The following is a 6,575-nucleotide window of genomic DNA, read 5'->3' on the forward strand; positions in this document are numbered from 1 at the left end:
ACTTGAGATCATGTTGTTTATCAGATATTGCCAATTCACCAAGTCCCTCTTCTCGCACAGACGACAGTTTTGAAGCACCTTCCATGCGTTTTATTGAAAGAGCTTTTGAATAAACTCTGGTTTTTCAGTGATGTTTGGAAAAATATCATGTGCGCTAGTATTACAGCCAACGACGCACCCACAGCCAGACAAACTGACTGTACGTATCAGATGCCGCTATATATAAAATATACAATTTTAACCAACAGCCATAAAATTGTTTTCATTGCTGACTATGGGATCTCTGGCCCAGAGTGCCGAACTAGAGTTCTCTTAGAGCAATATTTATATATTGTCGCACTGACACTTTATTATGCAAACGTTTTATATCACGAGAAATTAATTGATCCCTACCAGCAAACGGAAGTGAAGTTTTTTGGAATCTTGTGTGTTCGTTTCGATTATTACGCTTCGTAGTGTTGAAAAAAACTGTTGACGCTATCGTAACTGCTACCGGTTATCGAAAAAGCAGCTGCGATAATTGTATGTTTCTGTGTTATTTTGCTAAATTGTGAAGCTTTGCTGGTTCCGAACCAGTGAACCTGAGTATTGGATGAATTTTGTCCGGAATTGTTGCCTGCTTCAACAATTGTTGCAGGCTGTGATATATCTATTTTTAAAATTTTTCTCACAGATTTAATTTTCGATAAATTGAATTATTTTATTTGATCATGATCAGATATTAGCGTATTCTCATGTTTTTTCTGTACTTTAGTTCTTCATCATGCAGAAACCGCAGCTTTTGACTAATTTTACCAAAAGCAGTTTTTTGATCTTCAGGTAATTGTTTACTTTTTCACGCCCCTCTCCCTTTCGGTCAGATTTTTGGATACGCTTTTGCATAAAAATTTGCTGAGGCTTGAAATTCAAGTTGTTATTCTTGCGCAATTTACGTACAAGTTTTTTCAAAGTCATCGAGTGTTTTAGCGAGTTGAAGTTCTGCTCTTTCAAAGGCTTGTCTTTGCGCAAGAAAGGTTTTGCCATTTCTCAATCAAGCCCTTCTGTGCGCTTCTCTTATATATTGAGATTTTGGCTTAGTTATGTTTGTTATTCAGACTAAAAAAATCATTCAAGAGCAATTAAGAGTTTGCGGTTTTCAAATTTTAGTTTCGCATAATTCACATCTTACTTCTTTTCCTTGGAAAATTGCTCTTCTGTTGCAGTGTTTAAAATTCTTTTTTTGATCGATTTATATAAGTTTTTCTCTGTACTCTTAATATTGCGGTGATGCCAAAAACTATTTAATAAACACGTGTGCTAGTACTACAAACAGTAACCCATCTGTAGCAATACAATCTGACTGTACGTATCAGATGTAGATGCCACTGAATATAAATTATACATTCATAAACACTTGCCACAAAACTGTTGCCTTGCTGATTTTTAGATCGTTGGATCTAAAGTGCCCAAGTAATATTCTCCTAAAGCAATTTATATGGCCTCTCCGACCGGCACTTTTGTATGCAATTTTTTTAGGTCACTATCTGAACCCTATCCTCATACGAAATTGAAGACTTTTAGTAATTTGGGTGTTGGTTTCAATAATACAGCCCTGTAGTCTTAAATTAGTTATTAACGTTTTCATAAATGGTGACAGTTATCGGAGGAACAAGTAAAAAATGTGCTTTTTTGTTATATTTTTCTGAATGGTGAAATTCTTTTGGTTCTGAACCGGTTGATCTGAGTATTGGATTAATGTTTTCCGGAATTTTTTGCTTGCTTCATCAACTCCTGCAGCTATAAAATACCTACTTTTCAGTTTTATCACAGTTTTTTTTTGAACAGATCATGATCTGATTTAGCGTTTCTTCATGTTTTTTTCTGTACTTTTTATACTTCATCACCCAGATTTTGCAACCTCCGACGAATATTAACACAAACAATTGTTGTTCTTCAGGTAGTTATGTTTTTTCACGTCCCTCTCCATTCCCATTAGAATTTTGGTTACGCTCTTTGCTTACCATCTTTCTGATGCTTGAATTTCACGAATATCCTAAACATCCGTTTTATTTTGGCTCAATTTATGTACAAATTTTCGAACCTCTGATAGCAAGTGTTGCTCATTGAACTGGCGTTTCAAAAGGGTTTTAGTTCCCTACAATGGAAACATTCTAGAGATTTGGAAAACAATAAAAACCCTTTAGAAACCTGGTTTCGATATTTGCGCACCGTAGTGTTAACAAAAACTGTTGACGCTTTCATAATTGCTACCGATTATCGAAAGAACAATTGAAATAACTGCTACCGGTTATCAAAAAAGCAGCTACGATAATTGTATGTTTCTGTGTTATTTTGCTAAATTGTGAAACTTTGCTGGTTCCGAACCAGTGAACCTGAGTATTGGATGAAATTTGTCCGGAATTGTTGCCTGCTTCAACAGTTGTTGCAGTCTGTGATATATCTATTTTTCAAATTTTTCTCACAGATTTAAATTTCGAAAAATTGAATTATTTTTATTTGATCAAGATCTGAATTTAGCGTATTCTCATGTTTTTTCTGTACTTTAGTTCTTCATCATGCAGAAACCGCAGCTTTTGACTAATTTTACCACAAGCAGTTTTTTGATCTTCAGGTAATTGTTTACTTTCTCACGCCCCTCTCCATTTCGGTCAGATTTTTTGATACACTTTTGCATAAAAATTTGCTCAGGATTGAAATTCAAGTTGTTATTCTTGAGCAATTTACGTACAAGTTTTTTCAAAGTCATCGAGTGTTTTTAGCGAGTTGAAGTTCTGCTTTTTCAAAGGCTTGTCTTTGCGCAAGAAAAGTTTTGCGATTTGTCAATCAAGCCCTTCTGTGCGCTTCTCCTATATATTGAGATTTTGGCTTAATTATGCTTGTTATTCAGACTAGAAAAATCATTCAAGAGCAGTTAAAAGTTTGCGGGTTTGAAATTTTAGTTTCGCATAATTCACATCTTACTTCTTTACCTTGGAAAATCGCTCTTCTGTTGCAGTGTTTGAAATTCTTTTTTGATCGAATTAAATAGGTTTTTCTCTGTACTCTTAATATTGCGAAGATGCCTAAAACTATTTAATAAACACGTGTGCTAGTACTACAAACAGTAACGCATCTGTAGCAGGACAATCTGACTGTACGTATCAGATGTAGATGCCACTGAATATAAATTATACATTCATAACCACTTGCCACAAAACTGTTGCCTTGCTGATTTTTAGATCGTTGGATCTAAAGTGCCCAAGTAATATTCTCCTAAAGCAATTTATATGGCCTCTCCGACCGGCACTTTGGTATGCAAATTTTTTAGGTCACTATCTGAACCCTATCCTCATACGAAATTGAAGACTTTTAGTAATTTGGGTGTTGGTTTCAATAATACAGCCCTGTAGTCTTAAATTAGTTATTAACGTTTTCATAAATGGTAACAGTTATCGGAGGAACAAGTAAAAAATGTGCTTTTTTGTTAAATTTTTCTAAATGGTGAAATTCTTTTGGTTTTGAACGGGTTGATCTGATTATTGGATTAATGTTTTCCGGAATTTTTTGCTTGCTTCATCAGCTCCTGCAGCTGTAAAATACCTACTTTTCAGTTTTATCACAGTTTTTTTTTGAACAGATCATGATCTGATTTAGCGTTTCTTCATGTTTTTTTCTGTACTTTTTATACTTCAACACCCGGATTTCGCAACCTCTGACGAATAGTAACACAAACAATTGTTGTTCTTCAGGTAGTTATGTTTTTCACGTCCCTCTCCATTCCCCTTAGAATTTCGGTTACGTTTTTTGCATACCATCTTTCTGATGCTTGAATTTCACAAATATCCTAAACATCCGTTTTATTTTGGCTCAATTTATGTACAAATTTTCCAACGTCTGATAGCAAGTGTTGCTCATTGAACTTGCGTTTCAAAAGGGTTTTAGATCCCTACAATGGAAACATTCTAGAGATTTGGAAAACAATAAAAACCCTTTAGAAACCTGGTTTCGATATTTGCGCACCGTAGTGTTAACAAAAACTGTTGACGCTTTCATAATTGCTACCGATTATCGAAAAAACAATTGAAATAACTGCTACCGGTTATCGAAAAAGCAGCTACGATAATTGTATGTTTCTGTGTTATTTTGCTCAATTGTGAAACTTTGCTGGTTCCGAACCAGTGAACCTGAGTATTGGATGAAATTTGTCCGGAATTGTTGCCTGCTTCAACAGTTGTTGCAGTCTGTGATATATCTATTTTTCAAATTTTTCTCACAGATTTAAATTTCGAAAAATTGAATTATTTTTATTTGATCAAGATCAGAATTTAGCATATTCTCATGTTTTTTCTGTACTTTAGTTCTTCATCATGCAGAAACCGCAGCTTTTGACTAATTTTACCACAAGCAGTTTTTTGATCTTCAGGTAATTGTTTACTTTTTCACGCCCCTCTCCATTTCGGTCAGATTTTTGAATACACTTTTGCATAAAAATTTGCTCAGGATTGAAATTCAAGTTGTTATTCTTGCGCAATTTACGTACAAGTTTTTTCAAAGTCATCGAGTGTTTTTAGCGAGTTGAAGTTCTGCTTTTTCAAAGGCTTGTCTTTGCGCAAGAAAGGTTTTGCGATTTGTCAATCAAGCCCTTCTGTGCGCTTCTCCTATATATTGAGATTTTGGCTTAGTTATGCTTGTTATTCAGACTAGAAAAATCATTCAAGAGCAGTTAAAAATTTGCGGGTTTGAAACTTTAGTTTCGCATAATTCACATCTTACTTCTTTACCTTGGAAAATCGCTCTTCTGTTGCAGTGTTTGAAATTCTTTTTTGATCGAATTAAATAAGTTTTTCTCTGTACTCTTAATATTGCTGTGATGCCAAAAACTATTTAATAAACACGTGTGCTAGTCTTAAATTAGTTATTAACGTTTTCATAAATGGTAACAGTTATCGGAGGAACAAGTAAAAAATGTGCTTTTTTGTTAAATTTTTCTAAATGGTGAAATTCTTTTGGTTTTGAACCGGTTGATCTGATTATTGGATTAATGTTTTCCGGAATTTTTTGCTTGCTTCATCAGCTCCTGCAGCTGTAAAATACCTACTTTTCAGTTTTATCGCAGTTTTTTTTGAACAGATCATGATCTGATTTAGCGTTTCTTCATGTTTTTTTCTGTACTTTTTATACTTCATCACCCAGATTTCGCAACCTCTGACGAATAGTAACACAAACAATTGTTGTTCTTTAGGTAGTTATGTTTTTTCACGTCCCTCTCCATTCCCCTTAGAATTTCGGTTACGTTTTTTGCATACCATCTTTCTGATGCTTGAATTTCACAAATATCCTAAACATCCGTTTTGTTTTGGCTCAATTTATGTACAAATTTTCCAACGTCTGATAGCAAGTGTTGCTCATTGAACTTGCGTTTCAAAAGGGTTTTAGTTCCCTACAATGGAAACATTCTAGAGATTTGGAAAACAATAAAAACCCTTTAGAGACCTAGTTTCGATATTTGCGCACCGTAGTGTTAACAAAAACTGTTGACGCTTTCATAATTGCTACCGGTTATCGAAAGAACAATTGAAATAATTTTTTTTTTCATTGTTGTTTCGTCACATCATGAAGCCTTGCAGTATCTGAACCAGTAGACTTGAATATTGGATGACTTTTGTCCGTAAGTGTTGCCTGCATCAACAGTTGTTGCAGGCTGTAAAATATCTATATTTCAGTTTATAACAGTTTTGATTTTCGATTAATAGAATTTTTTTAACTGATCATGATAAGAATTTAGCGTGTTCTCAAGTTTTTTTTCTTACTTCTATTTCTGCATCATGCAGAATCCGCAGCTTTTGGATAGTTTTACCACAAGTAAGTTTTTTGTTTCCGTTGAAGCCGGATTGTTTCCACAAGGATATCAGAATTGATATCCTAGGGGAACCAGCCCGCTTGTCTGCCCAACGTAGATGGATTCGCATCTATTACATTTTATCTCATATACCACGTGGAATTTCAGGTATGGTTTTTTTTAGGCTGAGGAGGCATGATTTTATTTTTCGCGCTATAAATACCTCTGGAATGTCGCATAGTTTCTTCAATTTGCTTGCAAAGTTGTGAATAAGGTTGCCTCTCTGTTGTAGAAAAATTTGTTTGTTTCTCATGAAATTTGGCCTTGATTTTTTCTTTCTCTTTTTTTCGTTGTTTTCCACTGATCGGTACCGCCAATGATTGTCTTTTTTAGGCTCTGGTTCAATATTTTTGAAGATCATTCATCAGGATACTGATTTTTGGTCCGGCAAATCTTGTTCTTTTCAAGCACCTGATCGATGGCCAACCAATCAGATGTTGCGTTACAACCACTTTGAACCGTCCCTTGAATAACATTTGTTTTATGCTGAAGCGATTGTCAGCTGCCAAAATTCAGTATTGATGTGTCATTTTTCTTTATACCAATGACATGTGATATTATTTTTGTTGCTCACAATTACGTTGATATGAAGAAAAGTCGAATCCTCTTCGATTCAGATCAAATTGCAGGCTTTTGTGTAGCGAATTTGCAAATTTTAATTACTCCATGTTTTGTACTATAATCTGCTCAACATGTT

This window comes from Convolutriloba macropyga, chromosome 12 (genome assembly GCF_964194025.1).
Source record: "Convolutriloba macropyga chromosome 12, txConMacr16.3, whole genome shotgun sequence".
In the NCBI taxonomy this organism is placed as follows: Eukaryota; Metazoa; Xenacoelomorpha; order Acoela; family Convolutidae; genus Convolutriloba; species Convolutriloba macropyga.